The following is a 25,837-nucleotide window of genomic DNA, read 5'->3' on the forward strand; positions in this document are numbered from 1 at the left end:
AAAAAAAAAAAAAAAAATCTCCTTTTAAAGAGTTCCAGAGATGGGTTGTAAAGCAGTGTGAATGTACTTAACACTACGGACCTGTACGCTTAAAAATATATGTATTTTACCACAATTAAAATTAAAAAAAAATTTTTAACATCTTCTGGAAGTTTGCATACCTTAAGCTGGTATAGAGACTAGACACCGTTTGGTGGGGGGGAGGGGTGAAGGAGGAAGACTTCTTCATTGTAGATCCTTCATTGTATCTGGGAAAGGTATGAGGAGAAGTCCCCAACCATTTTTGAGAGAAAAAGGACATCAGTTTTAAAAAAAAAAAACGTACTTGTTTTCTCTTGAAGGGATGACCTTTGGAATAAGGAACTAGTTCCCGTTCCTGGCATTGAGCATAAGAGGATTCTCAGGACAGTATGTTCTCAATTTTGTGGAGTTATGGTAATAGGTTTCTGTCAAAAACAAGGACGGGTCAAATAAGTTTGGGATTTAAGCAAGGTTAATGATTACTTTTCCTGCAGAGCCTTTACTATGCTGCCCTGAACTGTACGTCTTCAACAAGGAAGTGTTACAGGCAAGGTTCTCAGACTTATTGAAACGGAATTCCTCCTCCCTCCCCAAAGCCCCCTTCCCCACCTGCTAGTTTTTTGACCTATTACTGTGCTGCTCTGTGGAAGATGGCTCAGTAAATGCCAATGTAGTATGGAAAGACGAAGTGACCAGCACAAACACAGAAATGGGTTATGGGAAGAAATATAGACGAATTGAAGCCATAATTGTGACGTGTCTCGGTAGAGGAACCGAAGAGGACATTTGGAGGATAAAACTCTATACAGTGACTCCAAGAGCTCCATCTGGACAACCAGTAATGGAACCAGCCCTGAGTTTGATGGTGAGGGATTCCCTCCCATTTTGCTCTCCCCTCAGACTGACCTGTATGTTCCATGCATACAGCTTGTGAAGCATCTTGAAGCATTCGGCTAAGCCACTGGCAAAGGGATCAGGGATCAGCAAAGGGTGACGTTCAGTGTTCTGAAATCCTACTGTGGAAGAAAGTTTCCTTAAACCTTTTGCTATTAAACTGCCTCCAACTTAATAACATTTGACAGATTCTGAGGGACTCCTTATTGGAAAGAGGTAGCATAAAATTATTTAGCATAGGTTGTTATTGATACATCATGAAAAGTGATCTGTTTCAGAATGATCATTTTATAAATGAATGTCTACTTTGTGTAAAGCACTAAGTATTGTGAGGGATGCAAAGGCAAGAAGACAAGGCTTCTGTAAAGTACGCCAGATAAGGTAAAACACATCTAACAAGTCACCTTTCTGTGAAGCAGTATGTGATAAAAAAAAAAAAAAAAAAAAAGTGGTAACACAAATTTAGAGTACCGAAGGACCTAGAAATATGATCCAAAGAGATGTACTTCCCATATAAATTATTCACTTGTGACTGTCCCATGTCTCGAAAATAATGCTTATTTTCTGTTGTGTACAAAGTTATCAAGTAAATCAAAATCATTTAACGGTTATTCAGATTATCAGTATCCTTACTTAACTTTTGCTCTATTTGACCTGTCATTTTCTGAGGGAGCTGTTTTGGAACTTAATTGTGTTGAGTGGATTGTTAATTTTTTCTTTTAGTTCTATCAGTTTTTCCTTTGTATATTTCAAAGCTGTACTTTAGATACACGGAGGTTAATAAGTTATTCACTTGTTATGTAGCTAGGTGCAAGATAATTGTTGTGTTTTGGAAACCAGATAGAATATCCAATCCCCATGAAGTATGGGCTCGCAGAGGATTTTTGAAGGTCTCATGTTCTTAACATCTGCTGCTGCTGATGAACCTTGGATAGACCTGCCCAGCGCTCGCAAAGGGACCATCTAACAGACACGGAAAGGCCGTCACTTAAAATGTCAGAAGAACCAGATGAGTCCAGTGGTGCCAGATCTGCTTTTGGCAGCTGTAGATAACGAATCTAGTGTCTGGAACAGACAGTTAGTTGTAATATCTGAGAAACTTGTAGAAGCACTGGACCAGATTCACCAAGCTTAGGAAGTCCGTACAACAGAATTATCCACCATAGCTTTAGGTAAGCAAGGCCTGTATTCATGTTGACTGAATAAAGCTGACATCCCCTCTGCCTCTGTCTTGGCCCCTTGCTTCCTGTCTCATTTCAGATCCCAACTATTGCTGTTTCAGCTGCATTTTCCAAGGTATGCATAATTTTAAAATCTGTGTTTTATTGCCTTACACCATCATGACTTTTCTATGCCATAAGGAAAGCCTGTTCTGGAGAGGCAGATTACATTTGTGATAAAGGCTTTCTAGAGTTAAGTCAGGTATTAAAGCAATCATTGTGTTTTAAATTGAAAGACGGGAGTTGCAATTGATCTTAAGTCCTGTATTAAGTAGAGTATTTTCTTTTAATATTCTTTGTCTTAAAAAATGTGGAATTGGATTTCTTAAAATGTTGTAACTTCATATATATTCCTTTGATTTCTAAAGCATAGTCATTCAAAGAAAAACAGAGTTTAGCAATTTCACAAGCCCTCATAAATGGAATATTATAGCAACCAGGCTCTTAGGCAAATGATCACCAAATCCTTTTTTTTCTGGTCTCTCTTTTGTTTCTAAACTCTCCGTCTCATTTCTAACTCTTTTCTGAGTGTTTTCAGTTGGGGATCTCCCAGTTACCTCTAAGGCCACTTATTCCTAAAACTACCTTTTTTTTCCTATTTGAGGAAAATAAAGATACTTTTGTGCAGGCTTATCATTTCAAGTGCACATTTGACATCTTTCTCCCTTCCTCCCCCACCCCCCACCTCCACCCCTGATACCTAATTTGTCACTAGATCTCCCTAAATTTACTTCCCTGTCTGTCTCAGCCCTTCTTTTCCATTTCCACAGACTTCAGAGAAGGCAAAGGTGAATATCTGAATGTTTGCCACATGCAACACATTATATGCTTTTTCTTATTTCATCCTTTTAGCTTTGTGCAGTTATCATCATGAATTGGGCTTCAAGGTTAGGAGACTGAAATTCTCAGAAATTTAAGTCATTGCCCGAAGTCTCACAACCAGTAGTTTTAAGAAACAGGATGAGTTATAAATACCCAAGTACAAGTACAAGTCCACCATCTTCTCTGCTGCCCTGGAATGTGGGACACCGCCTGTAGCTCAGCCATGCCACGTACCTCTGTGGTACCACATCAGGGCAGAAGAACCAGATTCTCTTTCTCTCTGGTTTTTCCAAATTCGTGAACCTCCAGTTCATGCTGCCCACCAGCCTGGTCCACCCACAGGGCTGGGTTGATTATGTCAGGTATCTAGTCTAAAATTCACAGGGATACATTGTTGCTTGCTCCATAAGCTCTGACCTATTTTTGCTTTTCATCTTGGAGTCAACTGTTCTAGAAAAGTCTATTTTTTGCCACCCAGAACTGTCTCCACTCCTTGGAGTTGTCATGAGGGAAACACCGTGGGTTCTGGGGTCAGTTGGACCTGGGCGGCTCATCTCCTTCCTGGGAGGCCTCAGGCACATTTTCTGCCATCCTCAGCTATAAAGTCATGACGATAAACTCACTACAGTCTGGCTGTGGGTCCAGAGAGTGCATGTACAATGCCAGCTGTGGTGAGAGCCTGGTAGGCTATCAAATGGAGCTGGAGGGTGATCGCAGTAATACTATTATCGAGACCTTATCTATCCTCTTAAACTCAGTTCAGGTTCCTCCTCCTTCATAAATGACTCCAGCCTGATTCTATCTGCTTCCTCGTATATAAGTTAGCTTCAGAACAATTCTTTTAGCAATTTTAATTTTGTAGTGCCTCTTGACACTGCTTTGTGGTCTTCAAAATCCTTCTTGAGTGTTGTTAATTCCTGCTCTAATGGACTAAAAGTTCAAAGGCAGGACTAGGTCTTATGCATATGATCTATAGCCTGGTGCCTGATATGTAACTAACTATTCACAGACTCTTTGGATTCAAACTTAAGAAGGTTCACATATATTCAGATGGAATCAGTAGCCTGCATGTTGGTTTTAAGTACAGAGAGTTCCCAGGTAAATGTCTTCATGTACCATGATTAGCCCAAATTTCTTTGTTCGTAGTTCTGAATGTGAAGAATATTGCAGAGTAAACTTTGAAACTCCAAAAAATCTTACTGTCCAGTATTTCTCACAAAACTGCCTTTTAAGCCCTGGGCAATCTTAAAACACGGCTGTATATACACTCATGTTTTATTTTCTTGGAGTACCTCCAAGATGGGAAATATTCTAATTGTCTTCATAACTATTATTTTCTAGGCCTAAATTTTTTTCTTGGGCAGATTTTCATTTTTCTTCTTTGCCTCTTCAGTCCAGGTAACTTTTTCTCCCCTCCCCTCCTGGCCAGGTTTTCCGCTGGGACAGTCTGGTGGGGAGGATGTTGCTATAAAAAATGAGCCTGAGGAAGAGTCAGAGAAGAGATCGTTTAGAGATAAAAATGTGGTGGCACTTTTAAGCTGAAGGGACCGTTTTGTTCATGATGGGTTTTCTATTTTTATTTTATCATTATTTTTCTAATTTAAAAAATCTATTTGAAAGACACAGAAGAAAATAAACAGGATAATTCACAGGCTGGGAGAAAATATAATACACATATATGATAAAAATATATAAAGAACTCTAAAAATGTAATAATAACAAAACATCATTAAAAATTAATAAAAGATTTGAACAGATACTTCACTAAAAATGAGATACAGTCGGCAAATAAGCAAATGAAAGATGATCAACATCATCATTTATCAGGGAAATTCTTGTTAAAATCACAATTAGATCCCAGTTATTTGAATGCTGGTGTGGATACAGGGCATTGTACACTGCTGGTGAAAATGCAAAATGGTTCAGCCATTTTGGAAAACACTTTAGTAGTTTCTCATTAAGTTTAATATAAACTACCATACAACTCATCAATCTCTCAGATATTTACTCAAGTGAAATGAAGATATAGATCCATACAGAAACCTGTATGTGGATGTTTAGAGTACATATATTTATTAACAATTGCCAAAAGAGTGGAAAAAACAAAAGAAAACAAATATTCATCAGCTGGTGAATGGATAAACAAACTATGCTACATTTGCTCAATGGAACACCGCTCGGCAATAGAAAGCAACGAAATACAGGTATTTTTGGCAACATACATGGATCTCAAAGGCACTAGACTAAGTGAAAGAAGCCAGATTCATATACAGACTACATATTGTATGATTATATTTATAGTACCTTATCACAAAGGGAAAACTACAGGGATAGAGAACAGCATTACCAGGGGATGGGGCTATGGATAGGGAATTGACTATGAAAGGGAACATGGGAACTCTTTGGTGTGATGGGAAACTTCTATATCTTGATAACTTGACAGTAAAGGAGGTTACAAAAGTGTATGCCTTGTCAAAATTCACAGAAAGGCACAGCTAAAATGGTGGATTTTGTTGTATACAAATTGTACTTACATAAAATTGGCTAAAAAGTAATCTGTGAGTGGGACGAGATTGAGCGGGGAAAGTTATGAAACAAGATTGGCCATCAGTTGATCATTGTGGAAGGTAGACGAAAGGAGGCATTATTATTCTGCTCTGTCTACATTTATATGTTTATATATATAGTTTTTAAAATAAAATCTGCAAATACAGTTTAGTCTTAAGGAACTGTGTTTTAAATTAATGATAAAAATAACAGGGAAGTACAGTACAAGTCAATTTACTGAAAATAGTTAATGACAAATAAAGAATTGCCATTAAGAATTATAGGTAGATATAAGTTGTAATGATGGGTCTTTTAGCTTTATTTAATCACCCCGTATTCAGAGCCAGTTTTTAAAACTCCATACTTTATCATTTTAACTGGAGGTTTGGGGACCCTCTCTTTCAACAGTATAAGTATTGGCAAAATAATCATTTGAAACACGTTGTGGCCAAGTTTCACCTGCCAAGGTGTGTGTTCCATCCTAAATGCACATTTAAATGCATTTGCAAAGTCTATTTCTAAACAAAATGCAGATTACTAATTCTGGCAATATTTTGCCTATATGGAGAAGTTATTTGTTAAAATATTTACTTAAGAAAAAAAAGTCTCCTTTGTCTTCAGGCTTAAAGTTGTGAAATTGAACTGCGTGAGAGCCTTTGGAAGAACCCTTGCCAGGGGAATGGCCTTCTTCCTTCTTGGGGTCAAGGTGAGGGGCTGAAGAGTTGGGAACCACATCCCCCAGCTGTGGAACACCCGGCTCGGTGCATTAATTCTCTGCTCTGTGCCCACCTCTCCCTTGTCCGTCCAGGAGGCAATGCTAGATAAAACCCCAGAAGGTGTAGAGGCGCCGGCTGACTCAGCACGCACCACCACTGGGATCTGGGAAGATCTCTCTCTTAGGAAAAGGAACTTTGCAAAGAAAAATTTCAAAACTTCAAAAATTTTCAAGAATATTTGAACATTCAAGACCAGGATTCTGTAGGTAAAGACTGGGACCTAATAAGGGTTCCGTCAGTAAAACCATGTGTATACACAGCATATGTTACACGCAGGCAATCTTCAATTTAAGCCAGGGTTGTTTTCCAAAAGTTCATTTGAAAAATATTTTGGAGTGTGTTTTTTCCTCATTAGATATAAAGCTATGTGTGGGAAGTCCTCTGGCAAACAGAGCCTGTTTAACCCATACTGTACCTGGAAAGCAGTTCAGGGCATTTTGGTGGCCGGTTGCCAATACTAATATTCTTCCCCACTGTTCATATAAACAATTGCGATTCCAATATTTGTAGCACTTCTCACAACTAGAAAATGTGGCATAAACATTTTTATGAGGCCATGTGTCTTGATATCAGAGTGTAGAGAGACACATATTAGCTATAAAACTATAAGTCACACAGACGTGAGTAATCGTGTATAAGAATGATTCAGGAGAGCTTCGTCAACATATCAAAGCAATAATAGAAGCACATTACAATTATATAGCACTTTCAAGTTTGATATATTTATAATTTATGCCAGTTTGAATTTTGAAACTCTAATACCCAGGCATTCTCATTTACTTCGTGCAAGAGTTTAGGGGGAATGCTTTGAAATGAATAGTAAGATGGGGCCTGGTATCCTGAGAGGAGAATGAGGAGAACGTAAGAATGATGCCCTGTGTGGACCTCTTAGGGAGAGGAGGGAGGAGTAAGTAATTCAGAAGTGTGAGCCAGGGACTTCCCTGGCGGTCCAGTGGTTAAGGCTCCACGCTTCCACTGCAGGGGGCACAGGTTCAATCCCTGGTCAGGGAACTAAGGTCGTGCGTGCCGCAGGGTGCGGCCAAAAAAAAAAAAAGAAGAAGAAGAGTGGGCTGTAGAAAGGAGGAGCATGCAGATCGTGATAGCCCTCCTCCCTCATAAATCCCAAAGTGAGAATTGGTTGGTTATGGTAATAGTAGGTTGAAGGAGAGAAGAAGGGGGAGGGTAAGGAGATCTTTGCCTTTCCAGTCGCCATCTTCCCAATCAGGGTTACCCCCTGGTCTCTGAGACATATTCTTCCATAAAAACACTGATAACCTATGGTTAGATCCCACATTTGAGAATCATTATGGGTTAAAAAGCTTTTACAGGCAAAGCAGCTGGGAACCCTCTATACCAATAGAACCTGGAACACATTTTCCCGTAGAAATAAACAACCATTTACCAGGAGTCTTTTGGAATGTGCTCCATTTTTAAATTGGTTCTGCCTGTATGTGTAGAGTTGAGTGAGCCTGAGAAGCAAATAGTAAAATGCTGGATTCTCATGGGGGATGTAGGGTTTTTGCCTTTGGAACTCAATGAACTCTTGTACCTCTTGGTATATCTAGAGACCAGTCTCAACTGTGTGTTTCTTAGACACAAAATAAAATTTCTAAGTTTTCCACATTTATGATTTTATGAACATGAGCTTTCCTATCTGAGAAACTTTAAACACTTATGAAAATAAGTATAATGCTCATGGGGTCACTTTAGAATACAAAAACCAGATGGTAAGAGGTTCGTTGACATGACCGGCTGACCTGCTGTGAGATATTGAACACTTAAATTTATTTTTCTTCCTCCATGATCGTTCTTCTGAATATCTTGAAAGACATCCAAGAAAACGTTTTCTTCTAATTATTTCCAACTACTTCTTGGAAGTTCATTCGGACTTACAATTAAACAAATCATCTATGCTTTGGGAGCACCAATTTAAACATCAAATGTTTGTGTTTATATATAGAAAGAAGGTTAATCATCTCTCCCCACCACCAGGTTTTAGCCTAAAAGGCAAATTATTTAGTTTTGCTCCCTCTTGTATACTGAGTAGTTGCTCAGTAAATGGGCTAAATAATATGGTATCTTGATTCAGGAGACTGTGGTTCCCAAGAGAACCATTTAGAGAAAATAGGATGTGACTGTGAGTAGGAGGGACAGGGGGGTGATGCCCAACAAAACAAGCTGTTGTGAAGGGAGCAGTGGAAAGCAGATGCTGGGCAGGCAACCGAAAATGCCCGTGAAATCAAGGCAATTATACTTAAGTGTTGCAGTTTTATTTCTAAATAAAACATAGTTCTGAGTATAATCTTTCCATCCCTGGCTCTTATCCCTACATACTATTGCAGACCGCACTTCTACAAAGTTCCTCAAGTTATTTCTCGGCACCTTGGAGGGAGGGGAGCACATCTCATATTATGAACAGCTGTGGTCTTGTCTTCATCTTCTGATCCAAGTTGCTGAGCTCTCCATGACTGGAAGTGCCCGAAATCCAACCAGCGCTGCCATCCGGAATCACTCACGCACAGAGCCCACCTGAGGCCAGTTGGTGCTTTGCTCTTTGGAGCATGTACCAGAGTCGTAGTATACTGTGTGCAGAATTGGGGCAGATGCTTCTGAATACCTGATAGAGTTTTAAGTGAAAATGACTCTGTTAAAAAGTACTTTCTGCTCTCTATTCCTCTATCTTTAGAACTCAGACATAAACTACAGATACAGGGCCTGAGGAAAGTAGTCCAATAATTGAAGGATGGCTTCCAGGCTTCTGCCTTGGACAGCTGGGTGGGGCTACGTTATAACCAGGAGGACAGGCTTCTTGTGGTAAAGTTACATAGATCAATGTTACCTATTTATCCTTTATAATGCTGTATCTACCGGAAAATGAGTCCTCCTTCCACCCTGGCAGCACTCTGGATGAAAGAGGCAAGTTGTGTAAATATAATGCAGACATATAATGTGGACAATGTATTAAGAGGGCCAGATGTTCCCCTTTCTGCAGTCTGATAGAGTTGTAGTTGTCTAAAGTAAGGCAATATATTCAGATTGGAATATTGCCAAGAGTAAAAAGTTTAAGAACAAGGGTAAACTTGGCCTTCCTCTCAACAAGCTGAGGTCACCACAGGATAACACTGGCTTTCCCCTTCAAGGGCTTCTTTTGTCTGGCTCTGTCCAGCAGAATCTCGTGTTAGTTCTCCATCCCATACCCCCTCTGCTCTGTTGGTCCATTTGCTGCTGACCTAACATCTGTTTGTCATCTTGCCTATTCAGGAAATGCCCTTCTTCTCTGCTTGGGGTAGAATTCTACCCTCCAGATAACCAGTATGCCTAGTGTCTCCACCCATCTCTGTGCTCACCTCAGCCATACCTAGGTGTTAATTTTAGACACCAAAAAGATCTAGTCCTAAATACCTCACGTTGCTTATGAGGAAACTGAGACACAGAGAAAGTTGGCGTCACCACCAAATTTGCGCGGCAAGTTTGTGCCAGAGACTGAACTGGAATCAAGGTGTCTTGTCTTCTAGCCCAGTATACCAACTGCATTTATAAAATTCTTTAGTTTTTCCACAAAGGGGGTATGTATATAGATACACACACACACATATTGTTTTAAACTGATGAGCAATAAGAAAGATGGACTTTTAAAAATTGATTTGCTGTATTAGTCTGTTTAGAGCTGGGAATGCCAACCATTCAAATCTTACAACATGAAAATTGGGCCTGTTTAAACATATATTAGGGCTGGGTTTGTATCACCTTTGGTCACCTAACTACTAAGATTTCAAGTTTCTAGCATCCCAACGTCAGACTTTCAAAATCTTGAATGGCTGTAGACATGACTTTCAAAAAGGATTTCCACCCATCGACTTTATGGATACCTAGTCTTTGAAGCCTAAGAAGGCTACTTGTTTCTATTATCTGTTCAGTCAAGTCTTTGTGTTCTCAGCAAACTTATAAGAGACAGCAATATGTTGTCTTATTGCAGCACTAAAATGGGGTTTGGGCAGAGGAGACTTCTTGTAACACACAATCTAACATTATAAAGTATCTTGGGAAAGAGTAGTTTGAAGCACAGTTTCCAGCGACAACCTCCCACAGTATCATTAATTTTCCTTGTTCATAGGAGTCTAGTTTTTCCTATTGGCAACAGATGTGTCTAAACAATCTGTTTTATTAACTCAAACAGAAATATTTTCCTGCATTAAAATGACCCTAAGATCACATTGTGTTCTTTTGTGTAAGGAGCGTATGCTGCTCGGGAACATTTGGAGAAACCGAAGTCAGATGTATGGAAAGATAGGATTCACATGTATGGAGAGATAGGAAGTGATGAGAAGCAGAATTGACCCTCCTTTAGAGCTCAAGGTGATATTAAATCCACCAACGATAACAAGTAAAAATACTACGTATTGTTGTCGAGTGCTACCTGTCCCTTGAAAAGATTTCTCAATCAGCAGATATTAAAAGTTTTCAAGACCTCTTGTCTATTTTTGAGATGTGTGTCTAAAGAGACGTAAAGAGCAGAAGTATTTGAAGATACAAGAGTGGCTAAAATACTTGTATACAGATAGGTCCTTCCAGGAATATGAAAGGGAAGATGGATTCTGAAAGCGTACTTGCTGTTTTTTTCAGCTGGCTGTTGTCAGGTGTGAGTTTTTCTGTGCATCGGGAAAGGCTCCCTGTGCCCACGTACTGCTGTGTCCTGGTGCTTCTGCAAGGACTGAATGTGCACCTCACTGCTATCTGTACCTGCCAAGAAAGGACGTAAAGCATTGGCTGCCCTTCCTGTAACGTTTCTGAGAACAAAATAAAAAATTATCAGGGGAGCGTTGAACACCAGAACACCTTCTAGACAAAGTGCAAAATGATTTGGTTCTTTACGGCTCCCTCAAATATTTTTCAACTCCCAGTAGTCGAGTTCCAAAGAAGAAATTATGGTTTTCTCTGAGAGCCAAAAGTTCCCTTTATAAATTTCTGGGTTTGGGGGGGTGATATTTTGAGTTCTTCTACAATAAAATTTAATGGTCCATTTGAGCAATTGTACCTGTATTGAGCATAGTTTCTATTTTGGGATTGTTGGAGGCAATTGTTGAGTGCTGACCTCTTCTTTGATCTGTTGGGACTCACTGGTTTCCATGGAGTCTTGCTGGCTCTCATGACCAAGTGAGAGCTCGGCATTCTTGTCAGCTGGGGTGCAGTGTTCCCAATCAGGTCTGACCTGAAACACTTGGACAAAGGACTTTAAAATCAGAATGCTTTATGTGTCATCCTGAAAATATGTTGATTATTTTGGGAGAAGAGTGCAGTAGAGGTTTAAAACCTTGTGTTTCTTTCATTTACTTAAATTTTGATTCATTTCTGGAAAACTGTTTTAGTCTTCTGATGCTACAAAATCCATAGTTTCTCCAGTCCTCCTATTCTGTACAAAGTAATACAAAGCATAATGTCTTAATTGACCTTAAATGTAAGTAAAAGGAGAGCCAAGTTATTGTGAGCAATATATTTTATGCATCTGGCAGTAATCTTTTTATTTTATGGCAGTGATGACTCAAAGCAATTGTTGATCCGAATTTACTTTTAAACATTTTAACTTAAGCCTTCTTCTCAGGGCTTCTCTGTTCCTCCCCCACCTAGTATTGTCGGATGGCTAAAATAAGATCACCGCAAGTACCGACGTTCTTTTTTCTAAGTCAAACATTTGCACGGCTACACTGTGGATTCAGGAGAGACAAAGGGAGGTCCCTGACTTAGAACTAGCCCTCAAGTAGAGGCGGACGGGCATCCACAAGGCTCTTAATTGTAGAGAGCTGGGATGTGTCTGTATTGTACAAAATGAGTAGGAGCGAAGAGGAAGAAGATATGACTTTGGCCTGGGCAGGTGAGGGCTGAAGAGGCATCTGAGATGGTATTTGCCTACAGAGGGCATTCTCTGACCTACTTTGATGCCTGACTCCCTTGTAATTACTTCTGCTCGAATCCACAAGGCTTCACTCTAAGGGGAGAATTAACTCTTTAGCTAACATGGAAAATCATGAGATGTTCTTTGGGGGAAATTTTTACCTAAATTACTTTCAATACTTGACTTGATGTCAGAGTGACTTGAACTATTCATTTATATCCTTTGGCAGCAGCAATTGTAAAGAATGATTCCCACACTCAGTCAGGTTCTTACCAAAGGTGTTCTCCGTGTTGACTTAACGCTAACCCAGATTTTGACCTTGAAATGTATTTCTAATTTCCTTTTGAAGCCATTCCTGAGATTACTAAGGGATTTTTGTATTGAAGGAAAGACGTGGCTTTATTAATTTTTATCCCTGCTCCTTCAATGAAATAGACGTTTATTTTTCTTTATAAACCCCATGGATTTTAATAGGAGTATCAAGAAAAACCATCAAGAAAAAAAATTTATATAATATTTTCACATGTGCTTATGTTTTCAAAGTAAATAAGCAATGAGGACTCATTTTTCAAAAATCAGTAATGTTGGTGGTGTTCTTCTACTAAAAAGATTGACTTAAGTAGCTTCGCTTTTCATAGCCTCTCACTGACTTTTATTTCTTTAACTTTATAAGGAATATGATCCATTTCGTCATATTTTTAAAGACTTGCGTAAGATAAATATTAGGTTTTTAACAAAGAATAAGCCCAGGAGCAAAGCATAAAGCTGGAAGAATAGGGCTTCCCTGGTGGCGCAGTGGTTGAGAGTCCACCTACCGATGCAGGGGACACGACACCACCTACAGCTACACAGACCAGCTCCACACACTCCACCGGGAATGGGGCCCTCTGGAGTTGTGCAACCTGTCATCCCTAGACCTAAGGGTTATAAAAAATGTTTTCACATTTTTGGGTTCATTCAGCAAACTTTTGGGTTCCCTAATTATCCTAGGATTGTTGGGGAAACCCTGGATCACATAGCATTCATAGCTAAGTGGCCTTTTTATTGTTGACCCCCAAGAGTCGTCCATTTGGCCAAGGCAAAGGGCATGTTACAGCTCCTACGTTGCTGCGTCTTCCCCATCCTAAAGCATGCTCCTTTAAAGAAGAAAGGGCAGAGCCACTATGGGTAAGAAGGAACCAAAGCCGAAGACCGCTGAGGAATTTGTCAAGTCAGGAGTCCTCCACGCCTCGCTTGCTCAGGCTTCCACATAGCCAGCACTTAAGGATGGGCTCCATGTGCCAGACACTGTAGTGGGGCTGAGGATACAGTGGTTACCTTGGAAGTACCTGCAGGAAGCCCGGAGCTAGTGGAGCTGAAAGATCATCGTAAAGACCATCGTTAGGTGTATAATTGCACATTGCGGTGAATGCTGTGAATGACGAGCACAAGGGACGCTTAAGAGAGTGGGTTTTCATTGGCACGAAGGCTGATCCTGAAGTTGGGACAAAAATCAGAGAATGAGTGAATGAATGAAAGCCAGAATGTGTAAGAGGCTGGTGAGCAACGACGAGTGGGGCAATGAGACGGGGCTGGAGACGCAGGCGAGGGCTGTATCGTGCGCGGGGTTGCAGGCCGTGTTGAGGAGTCTGACTTTTATTCTAACTGCAGTGGGAACATACTTACAGGTTTTAAGCAGGGGAGTGATGTAATCCAGCTTAGTTTTTTGAAGGTTTGCTCTTTGGGGTAAAGAATGAATTACAGATAAGAGTGGAAAGGGGGTAACCAGTTAAGAGCTTTTTCTTTTTCTTTTTTAATTGAAGTATAGTTGATTTACAGTGTTTGTTAGTTTCAGGTATACAGCAAAGTGATTCAGTTATATATATATTTTTCAGATTATTTTCCATTATAGGTTATTACAAGATATTGAATATAGTTCCCTGCGCTATATAGTAAATCCTTGTTGCTTATCTATTTTAGGTGTAGTAGTTTGTATCTGTTAATCCCATACTCCTAATTTATCCCCTGCTCCCTCCCTTTCCACTTTGGTAACCATAAGGTTATTGATTATTTTCTATGTCTGTGAGTCTGTTTTTGTTTTGTATATAGATTCATTTGTATTATATTTTAGATTCCACATATAAATGATATCATATAATATTTCTATTATATGTCCACATATAAGTGATATAATATAATATTCTCTGTCTTACTTCACTTAGTATGATATTCTCTAGGTCTGTCCATGTTGCTGCAAATGGCAATATTTCATTCTTTTTGGTGGCTGAGTAATATTCCATTGCATATATATATATATATCTCACATCTTCTTAAACCAATCGTCTGTTGATAAGCACTTGGGTTCTTCCCATGTCTTGGCTATTGTAAATAATTAGGGGGCTTTTCAATAGGCTAGTCAGGAGCTAATGGTCCCTTGCACCAACGGGATCCCTGACATTAAAGAAATTACCCTCTAGGGCACACGAAAAATGAGAAGATGTTATTGAGGAACCACTATTTAAATAATGGGAAAAAAGCATGTGACCAGAAGTCTTCCTCTCTTCACTGCCTCACCTTTTATAAGTGGTGCAAGGATGGTCTCTGCCTGGGTTCTCTCTATACCATGAAGAAAATTAGAGCCCAATTCCAGAGCTGTCCACATGAATAAATCAATGCCATGAGGTGCTCTGTAGTACTATACAAGTTCTAGAAATTGTTGCTGCCTCCTCTGCTTTCCCCTTTGTCCCTTGAAGTTCCTGGGGGAAACCAGCAGACATTTATATTGCTTGTTCGTGGAGATGAGTGAACATCACAATTAAGGATGATTTTACAGTCGTCTTAGAAGTTGAATTCTTTGAAAAGATCTAATTAGTCGCTCATTTAAATTATAAACCTATTTTAAATTAAGGCTGTATTTCACAAATACTAACCTTGAGGTGAAAAGAGAATAGAATACAGAAAATTTTAAGTCATTATTGCTTTGACACATGTGTAATGTAATTAGTGTAAACTATTTAATATATAAATATATGTAGTAAATGTACATAGTAAACATATAATATACATACATTAAGTTAACTATAATGTATAAGACATATCAAGGAATGTTTTCAATTATTATTTTAAGTACTATTAAAGCATTGATGCACAGTCTTCAGCTATTTGTTACTGTACTATGATTTTTTTCCTTTGAATGTTATGATAGAAATCGTATCAAAGACTTTAGAATTAGAAGAAATTTTTAAAGATGAGTAGGTGTACCACTCCTTTTTTTTTTTTTTTTGCCGTACGCGGGCCTCTCACTGCTGTGACCTCTCCCGTTGCGGAGCACAGGCTCCGGACGCGCAGGCTCAGCGGCCACGGCTCACGGGCCCAGCCGCTTCGCAGCACGTGGGATCCTCGCGGACCGGGGCACGAACCCATGTCCCCTGCATCGGCAGGCGGACTCTCAACCACTGCGCCACCACGGAAGCCCTAACTTCTTTTTTTTTAAACAGAAGTAAATGACACAAAAGCACTTCCGTATCACGGACTCAGGAAATCACAGTCTACCCTCTCCAGAAGAGAAATAGAGGCACAGCCCCAAGTGACTACGTTTTTAGTTGATAATTCAAAGAATGAAAAGAGAAAACTAGGATTATTTATTGTTTCTTTGTAGATGTTTAATTTCATTTCCACATAGGTAAGATTATAGTGAAAAGGGGGGGTGAGAACTCCTCATGTTTTTAGTTTAGGTAGGAGGAAAGAGCACATTGATGGATAAAAAGGAAGATAACTGGTCCCCTCTGCTGCCCTCCTTTCTCTTTTAACATTTCTGCAGGTAGGCTCACAGTATGAGTGTCTGCTTCTAACTAGTAGGAAATAAATAATTCAGCATTTTCTGCTACATATCAACTCTCTATTCTGGCGAGATTTCTCTCTCGTTAAAGCATTTAATTATTGTGTTTGGCAGTCATGGTTGCTTGCATTACATAAACAGATGCCTACTTCAAACGCTGAAGCTGATTTTTTTCATAGTCTGCCAGAAAGCGAGACTATTTGATGTGCAGTTTGAATGCTGTACTGCTGATTATATAATTCAGGTCTGGGAATAGAATTTTGGCATTTGTCTGCAGTCCTTTTGGCATAGAAAATTAAGCTTTAGCATCCTCTTCAAAAGGGCAAATCATCATGGATACAAGTTCCAAAACCACTGTGAAGGTAAGGGCCATTCTACTAAAAGATCCTTTTATCTTCAAGCCTGTGCACATCTATCTAGTACTGCATTATTTGTAAACATTCTGTGTAATCTGTGACCTCTGCAGAGCTGTGGCTAACTCAGCCCCCCATCCTGGTCAGTGTTTAGATGAAGAGCCTGCTGGACAGAGTTGCTTTTCTTCTGCCTGTCTCTAGCCAATGCTTGCTACTAGATGCTGAAATATATTCAAAAACACTTCTCAGGGCACTAGACTCTCATTTAAGGCATATACTCACCTGTACTCGAGTGATGTTCAGGTAAGCCAAAGCCCTTAATGGACTATTTTCTTTCTAAACTCAGTTTCTAGAAGAAACCCTCCCTCCCCACCACAAACACAAACTAGTTAGACATGAGGGATTTATTTAAGGAGAAAAGATAAATCTTCAGAGCCGTGTTACGTGATCAGTCCTTGTTAAACCACTTCACCATCTTCTCCTCCCTCCCAGAGTCTGGCGCTACACGCCTTGTGGAGTTGACCCAGAGGCAGAGCAAGAGTCTGAATCATCAGAGGAAGGTTAAACTATATTAATTTAATATAATTAATTAACGGGAACCTGTATAACTTAGAAAAAGAATTAACAAGACTTAAAAGAGTTTTTTATTGTTAACTCTGAAGTGATCAGAAAGCTCAGTTAGGCAGAAGTCCTCATCTCTTGAGGAAATTGAGTAACTGCTATGTTACTTAATAACAATGACAGAACTAATGACCTCAGAGGCCAAGCCCTCTTCCCCCGACTTCCCCAGCATCAGCTTGCTACCAGCAAGTTACAGAAGCTCCTCTGAGAATGAAAACCACCGAAATGAGGACTGGGGAGATGGTTGGGTTCAAGCTCTTGTTACAAAACAGAAACAGACCCACAGACACAGAAAACAAACCTGTGGTTACCAAAGGGGAAAGGGTGGGGGAGGGATAAATTAGGAGTTTGGGATTAACATATACACACTACTATATGTAAAATAACCAACAAGGACCTACTGTATAGCACAGGGAACTATATTCAATATCTTGTAATAAGCTATAATGTAAAAGAATCTGAAAAAGCATATATATATGTACAACTGAATCACTTTGCTGTACACCTGAAACTAACATAACATTGTAAATCATCTACAATTTAAAAAAAGAAAAGAAACAAGTTCTTGATACAGATTATTATAGAACTGCTGTTTATGGCACCTGGGTTTCACTTGTATTTCAAATTGCATGATGCCAGAGTACGCCTCACACCTTTCCTAGAAAAGGTACACACGAATTGGGAACTGTTTCCTGTTTGAAAATGTAAACCCGAAAAACTTTTGTGTGAGTTGGTGACGTGGCCTGGCTGAGCCGTGTAATAATCTCGGGCACCATTTGGGGAGCTTATCATGTGCCCGCAGGCAGTGCGGGGCAGGTGATTTGCAGGTGCTTTGTGATTTCCCTGGTGCCACCCTGTGATAACAGCTCCTGGCAGCTCTTCTCGCTCTTTTTTTTTGGCGGTGCGCAGGCCTCTCACTGTTGTGGCCTCTCCCGTTGCGGAGCACAGGCTCCGGATACGCAGGCTCAGCGGCCATGGCTCACGGGCCCAGCCGCTCCGCAGCATGTGGGATCTTCCCGGACCGGGGCACGAACCCGTGTCCCCTGCATCGGCAGGCAGACTCTCAACCACTGCGCCACCAGGGAAGCCCTTCTCGCTCATGCTTGCCGCCTTCATTCCATGTTCCATTACACGCTCTGGAACTTGCCTGAAGTCACACAGCTGGAAAGCGGCAGAAGCAGGACTCCCACCTCTTTCAGACACTGCAGCGCGTGCTTTCACCGCCTGCACTGTGTCCGATGCATGTGCTCACGCAGAACACTCCTGTGTTCTTGCTCTTTTCTTCTCTCTCTCATGCTTTCCAGGTGGGGGGGTGCGTAGGAGAAGGGAGGTCCCACCCCCCAACCTCATCTTTCAGTTTTTCATCTTTCTAACGTATCTGAGGGTCTTTTATCCCCTTTCTTTTTTATGGAAAATTCATCTGTATTCTGTTTAACTTTGGTGACACTCTAGGGCATCCATAATGCATTTAACTAGGTTCTCAGCCACTTACTAGCTATATGATCCTGTGCAAATTGTTCAGCCCTCCTGAGCCCCAGTTTCCTCACCTGTAAAGGAATGAGATGTAATATTACTTATAATATAATATGAGTGTATATTATATTACACTCATAAAGGTGTGATACTACTTATTCTTCAGACTGCTTTTATGTAAAGCACCTGGCATGGTGCTGGTGTACACCCTTTCTGAGATAGTTTTATTTTAGCCTCTTGTCTATAATGATAAAACGTATTTTCCTTAGTGGAAGATTAAGCACAAGGATAAGTTAAATCTAAGGTGATAAAATTAAATAGCAAAAATGAGCCCACAGAAATATTTCTTGCAGATATCATAATAAAAAACCTATAAAATATAGATGGATCGAGTAAAAACTAGGAAAATTATTAACCGCAGGATATAATATGAAAGAAAAAAATGTCTAAGATTCAGACCACATACCATAAACAATGTGTATACCTCAACAAACTCTCAGTGAATTGAAGAATTATGGATTTGGAGTAGCACAGTTCCAGCTACAAAGGGGAAATTTTTGTTGAAAAAAATGAACATTGTGGGACTTCTCGGGCGGTGCAGTGGTTAAGAATCCGCCTGCCAATGCAGGGGACACAAGTTTGATCCCTGGTCCAGGAAGATCCCACATGCCATGGAGCAACTAAGCCCGTGTACCACAACTACTGAGCCTGTGCTCTAGAGCCCGTGAGCCATAACGACTGAGCCCGCATGCTGCAACTACTGAAGCCCACGCACCTAGAGCCTGTGCTCCACAACAAGGGAAGCCACCGCAATGAGAAGCCCGCACACCGCAATGAAGAGTAGCCCCTGCTCGACACAACTAGAGAAAGCCCGTGCGTAGCAACGAAGACCCAATGCAGCCAAAAAAAAAAAAAGTTTTTTAATTTTAAAGAATAGAAAAAAAAAAGAAATGAACATTGAAAAGGGAAAGATGGGGAAATGTATTTACATAAAATTTAAAACCTTTTAAAACTAAAACAGTGAAAGCAACAAAATGAGAAAATATGCATAGCAAAAATTAGAGACTTGATAACACAGATGAATTTATATAAATGTGAGCACAATATCAGATTATAATTAAATAAGTGGTTCAAAGAAACATTCAGCTATTTCACCCAAAGTAAAACAAATAGAAAATTAAATTTGTATGTTCAACATCAACAAATTTTAAAATGAATTTTACACCTACCAAGTAAATGAAAGTCAAAGGCCAGATCTGAAAAGGTTATAGGAAAAAGAGATATACTCATGCATTATTGCTGACGAAGTAAAAATACTTGATCTATTTGGATAAAATCTGACCGTATATAGTAAGAATTATCAAAGTCTTCCTCTTTGATCCTGCAGTGCTCTTCCTGGGAATTTATCCCAAGGATATCATGAGATAAACACTTATTGAACCACTGCAGTGTGAGAAGCAGAGATGGGAGAGATAGATTCTAATCTGAAGGAGCGACTAATGCAATTTAAAGGCACTAAAATAATACATGTACAAAAATGTTTTCAGAGGATTCATTATAACGGGGGGAAAAATACAGGGTAGTGTAAATGTCTGAAAATGGGGGACTCATCATTTCCCTGAACAACCCACCACCCCCCGACCAAAACGCCTCTCTTCCTCTGCACACACCCCTGTGAGCCCCGTGTCACCTGCACCACAGACCTGAGCTCCTCCTGACTGCTGTCTCCCCTCACACCCAACCCCCGGGAAGCAGTTCCCAAGCCACAGGCATCCCCACTCCAGCTGCCTTTATCCAGGCGACCATCATCTCTTTTTCAGCTGGTCTTCATCTGCCTACTTGCATTCTTACTTCCTCCAATCCGTTTTCCAACTTCATTTAGTGTCTTCTTTTCAAAACACAGATCCGATCATGGTACCGCTCAACTTTGAACCCTTCAGAACCTTGTCACGCTTCAGGATAAAGTCAAACTCTGTTAAGATATATAAGGCTCTTCATGGCCTGATTCCTGTTTACCTCTATAGTCTTGTCTCTTATTTCTCTCCCTCTTTACACCTCCTACACACACACACACACACACACACACACACACACACCACTTACTACCTCACCACATTGCTTACAGTTCCCCAAATAGGCACCCTGGGTCTTTGCACGTAGCACGCCCTATACCTGCTCCTAACCTCATCCCGAAACCCCAGGCTGGCTGACTCCTATTTATTCTTATTTGTTCTTCTGGATTCAGTTCATATATCATCCCTTCCAGGGCATCTTCATGAGATAGGCCACTTTCTGATATACACAGACACAAGGTGAGGAGACCCACCTGGGTCCACAACATCTGACTACCCCTTGTGTAGAACGTTGTCTTTATTGGGAAGGAACTTCTGAATTCTGAAAACGCATGTCTGAACGGTCTGTTTTCCATTTAACTTGAGGCAAAATATATTATCCTGCTTAATCTCTAATATGGTGAGTTGTAATACTGTCTTTTATACTATTTTATTGATAGTGGTAGCTACAACCATTTTAAATTATCTATAAGAGTTGTATTTCTTTGTTCCCTTCCTTGCTGTCTGCAGAAACAGGAACAGATTTCTGGCACTGCCAGATTTGGGAGCCTTCAACAACCACAGCAGAAGAGGAAGGGGGGAAGGGATATACCTCCAGTGGCATCAAGGGGGGAGGTTTAGACCATTGGGAGGTGAAAGGAAGGTCACCTCAAGAAGGAGGTGACCTGGTTAAAGCTGCATCTCTCTGAGATTGCCCAAATCCCATTAGCTAGAAAATCTAGCAAGTCAACTGTTCATTAATTTAAAAGTCTAATATCACATGTTCTCAGCAAGAGTAAAGAGGGAAACCTTTCAATGTCTTTTCAGTGTGTTCCCTTGTCTTTAATGTAAATAGTATTTGTGACCCCTTAAATGTTGGTATGAGTATTATCTGGTACTTAGAGAGCAAATGGAGCCCCAGAAAAGGTAAATATGTTTTCTCACTTTTTCTAGTCAAATATTTAAAATCTGCTTCCAGTGAACACCTAAACTGAGCACTGCTTGAACAAGCTTTAATAATTCTATAAAATGAGCATAGAGACCTCGAACTCCTTATGCCATTGACAAACAAGAATTATTTCTTAACAAAAATAATCCATGCTAACTTCAGATGCCATAGTAAACAAAAGTTTTTATTTTAGGTTCAGCCTGAATTACCCATCTTGACCCATCTAATTGATGGAAGTGGTAGGAATTACTTCTGTGCAGACAGGGTTAAAGACTAATCCCGATCAATCAGCGCCTTGTAATTAACCCACATACTCTTCTTAAAAAAGAGAGAGAAATGTTGGCCCTTCTCCAGTTTAAGGTTACGCACCAATCTAATAGAGAGTTCTACAATTTTATAGGGTTCAGTTTCAGGGTAGAATTACAAATAACAAAGGTTTTGCTGTAGCAGATGGTTATTTCCAAATGCCAAGTGTTGAGGCTTTCTTGGGAATCTGTTCTAACCATCCATGAGCAAATGTATGAATATGAATTAAAGACAAAACACTTATGTGTCTTTATGCTAACACATATATATGGAATCTAAAAAAAAAAAAAAAAAAAGGTTATGAAGAACCTAGGGGCAAGACGGGAATAAAGATGCAGACCTACTAGAGAATGAACTTCAGGACATGGGGAGGGGGACGGGTAAGCTGGGACGAAGTGAGAGAGTGGTAGTGTATATATGGACATACATACACTACCAAATGTAAAATAGATAGCTAGTGGGAAGCAGTCGCATAGCACAGGGGGATCAGTTCCATGCTTTGTGACCAGCTAGAAGGGTGAGATAAGGAGGGTGGGAGGGAGGGAGACGCAAGGGGGAAGAGATATGGGGATATATGTATATGTATAACTGATTCACTTTGTTATAAAGCAGAAACTAACACACCATTGTAAAGCAATTATACTCCAATAAAAATGTTAAAAAAGAAAAAAAAACATTTATGTGCCTTTAAAATATGGCTTGAAAACCTGGGCTTTATCATATTAGGTTAACATTGATATTGCAGTTTTTAAAATCAGACATCTCTGAATACCAATTAATTGTAAACTGGAAGTCAGTCTATATGTATCACCTTTCATTTCTGAGAAAATAGATAATAAGCCCATGAAAAAAAGGACAACAATATTAATAATTTTATAAACCAATATATTAAACAGATTCTTATAAAATTGCATATATAAATGAAGGTGCCACAATAAGGGATAGTAGCCTTACCTTACTTTGATGTAGAGGAGAAAATAAATATGAGAATTGGACTTCCCTGGTGGCGCAGTGGTTAAGAATCCGCCTGCCAATGCAGGGGACGCGGGTTCGAGCCCTGGTCCGGGAAGATCCCACATGCCGCGGAGCAACTAAGTCTGTGCGCCACAACTACCGAGCCTGCGCTCTAGAGCCTGCGAGCCACAACTACTGAGCCCGCGTGCCGCAACTACTGAAGCCTGCGCACCTAGATCCCGTGCTCCACAACAAAAGAAGCCACCGCAGTGAGAAGCCCACGCACCTCAACGAAGAGTAGCCCCCGCTCGCTGCAAGTAGAGAAAGCCCCCGTGCAGCCAAAAACTAACTAATTAAATAAACAAATTTATTTTTTTTTAAGTGTGAGAATCTTTTTTGCCGTATATTAAGGGTTAGGCATGAGAAGGCGCCATTGCCTCTTCTTTATTCCGGTTGCTGTGTTTTTAATAAAATACACATTTAACAGTTTTTAATGTATTTTAACCTAGGTTTTAATCTTAGAATGAATACTAAGCTGCAATGAGATGCTGAGTCATCTGTTAAACTTCCTGAGCTTTATGGCTCTGTTCAGCAATATTGGTAGGATTTCTAGGGGCACAGATGAAGTGAATCTTAAATCTAAATAGGAGATCAGTATAGGCAGCCCACATTTCACCACAGTGCTCTCTTTGAAGAATCCATATAATAATAATAATATGGGGGTCATAACGTAGATCATATTTTCCCATGGGAATGTTTTTATAATTACCAGCTACTCTTTTAATCCAATCTTAGCATCTAATTATAACAATAGCATGTTTTTAAACATTACAACAACTGTGATAGAAATATCATACACACTCATTATACCAAAGTCTCCAATGCACTATAGCTGTTCATTCATTCATCCCACAAATGCTCATTGAGTATGTACTATGCGCCAGGCACTATTCCAGGCTCTAGGGATTTGTTATGGGCAAAAAACACATGGCCCCCGCCCTCATCAATATTACAGAGTAGACTAGTGGGGGAGATGACTATAGACCAAATAATCATTGCAAATTATAAATGCTAGAAAGGAAAAAAATACAGGCATTGCCTTAAGGAGGCGGTCGTCGTAGAGAGCTCTCACAGATCAGTAGTAGCTGTGGGGGGAGGTCGTTCATGGCAGACGAGCAATGTGGAGAGACCACGACTCCCTAGAGGAACTTAGAGAAGAGCAGTGAGACTGTAGTGCTACAGAGGCTGGTAAGGTGAGCAAGGAGGCAGGGACTAGACCTGTGAGGAGTTGGAGGCCGTGTCAAAGATTTGATCATTGTCCTGGAAGAAATGAAAAGCATGGAAGAGTTTTCAGTTGATGGGGTAAAGGTGGGATGACATCAGATTTACAATTTGAAAAGTTTGTGGTGCGACAGTCCTATACCCTCCAGGATGAACATTATACTAGTACAAATGAAAGATGAGCAGGGTAAAGATAGAGGAAAGCAAGTGCCATTTGAGAGAGTTAGGAAGTTAAAAAAAACCAAGAACTGGAGGTAGTAATGGTTTGACCATCTGGAGCAAAGGTGGAAAGGTGGTTCCAGAATTTCTGGCTGGTATATCCATCCACATGGTAGTAGCGTTCAGTTTCCTGTGAAATCTCGAAGCTGAGATATCAAATAGTCACTTGGATGTACTGGTCTGTCGCTCAGATGTTTGGGCCAAAGGTAAAGTCGGTGATTGGATGGTCCTGCAAAGCAAACTGAAAAAGGATATCAATATAGGTAGGAGGGAAACCAGATAATCAGAGATCATGGTCCCCAGGGGACGACAGTGCTTCAAGAAGAAGGGAGCAGTCAGAAGTGTCGGATGCTGTCAAGAAGTTGTAGGAGAAAGAGACCGATAAATGGCAGTGGGATTAGGAAGCGTTATACTACAGAGAGCTGTTTGGGTGGTTGAGGAGGGTGAGGGGAGAACTAGATTGGAGTGACTTGGGGAAGAAATGAAGAGAAGTACAGATAAGCCATTTGTGATTTTTTACCCTTGAGGAGAAGAGACCTACGGCTGGAGGAGGAGGACACAGGGAAAGTCAAGGGAACATCTTCTTAGATGGGCGAGTCTGAGCACGTTTTCTCTACTCTTAGGGCAGATAGAGAAGAGGTGCCTTTGACAGTGAATGAACATCTCTAAACAGCAAGACCTGCTTGTGTAGGTGAGCATCCAAACCCCGTATGAATTTACAAATACGTTTTTCAGGGATTATCAGCATTAGCAGAAACCACACGTGCGTTAATCTTTTCCCCATGTGCAACCTCTACAGCACTGAGGACTGTACATATGGCCCAGGGGAGTTGTGCTGTAGTGCTTGGTTGGTTTTGGTACAGCATCCAGTTCAGAGCCATTCGGCCTGGGATGTGGTTATCGCTTAGAGAAAAGAAATGAGGATAGAGCGTCAGTATTTTCTTTTCATTTTCCTTTGTTTTAAAATTTTGAGAATTTCCTCCACGTTCCTCTTATTGAGAACTCTGCAAACACCACTGGCTCCATGCCCTCCAAGTTTAGAAAATAGGTTTTATTTCCCATCCCCTGCAGCAGGTAGCTATGTACAGCTATCATTCCTAAATGCAGCACTTTGATCCAAAGTCCATCGCCAAGTCCAGAGCAGAATCTCAGTGGTATCTGAGTGAGAGAACCAAGGGAACCCAAGTCGGCTGGAGGCCCCGTCGTGCGGGGAGACTCTCAAACCTGTGGATGAGCCATCTAAGTTCAGATTTTGGCCCCCCCGCCCAATTTCCTCTTGGCCTTGAACGCAGAGTAGAATTGGAGCAATGAGTCAAGCGCCGCCTGGATCCGCCCGGCATTTACTCATTTGAAGTTCAGTCTCCTCAGGCTGTGTGTGCAGAACTTGCCTTGCGGCGCTCTTCCAGTCTTGACGTCTGGAAAGCCTGTAAACACAGACTCTCCTTTTCCTACAACTGACTCTTTGCCTCAGTACATCTGCTTCAGAACCCTGCACTGTGTGGGTCAAGGGCAGGCAGTGGTTGCCTGCCTCCAAAAGCCCCCGACACTTAGGCTAAGCCTACACTTGCTTAGGGGGTGAGGCCTGAGCCCTGCTTGGGAGGCCTGATGCCTGCAGGCCTGATGCTCTTGAAAGAGCCCCTCGC

The 25,837-nt window shown here is 40.6% G+C and overlaps 1 protein-coding gene across 3 annotated transcripts in view; it reads left to right on the forward strand.

The window, feature by feature from the left end:
• Positions 1-25,837, forward strand: part of PLEKHG1 (pleckstrin homology and RhoGEF domain containing G1) — a 216,753-nt gene that overhangs the window by 57,979 nt on the left and 132,937 nt on the right. Inside the window, exon 1 of one of the 3 annotated variants that reach the window (XM_024748008.1) lies at positions 2,176-2,211. The exons of the other annotated variants lie outside the window; for them this stretch is intronic. The gene's annotated coding sequence lies outside the window, so the exon portion shown is untranslated. Of the gene's footprint in view, positions 1-2,175; positions 2,212-25,837 lie in introns of those variants that run through there. 3 annotated transcript variants of the gene reach the window in all.

The sequence above is a fragment of the Neophocaena asiaeorientalis genome, unplaced genomic scaffold (assembly GCF_003031525.2).
Source record: "Neophocaena asiaeorientalis asiaeorientalis breed wild unplaced genomic scaffold, Neophocaena_asiaeorientalis_V1.1 scaffold123, whole genome shotgun sequence".
Taxonomy (NCBI): Eukaryota; Metazoa; Chordata; class Mammalia; order Artiodactyla; family Phocoenidae; genus Neophocaena; species Neophocaena asiaeorientalis.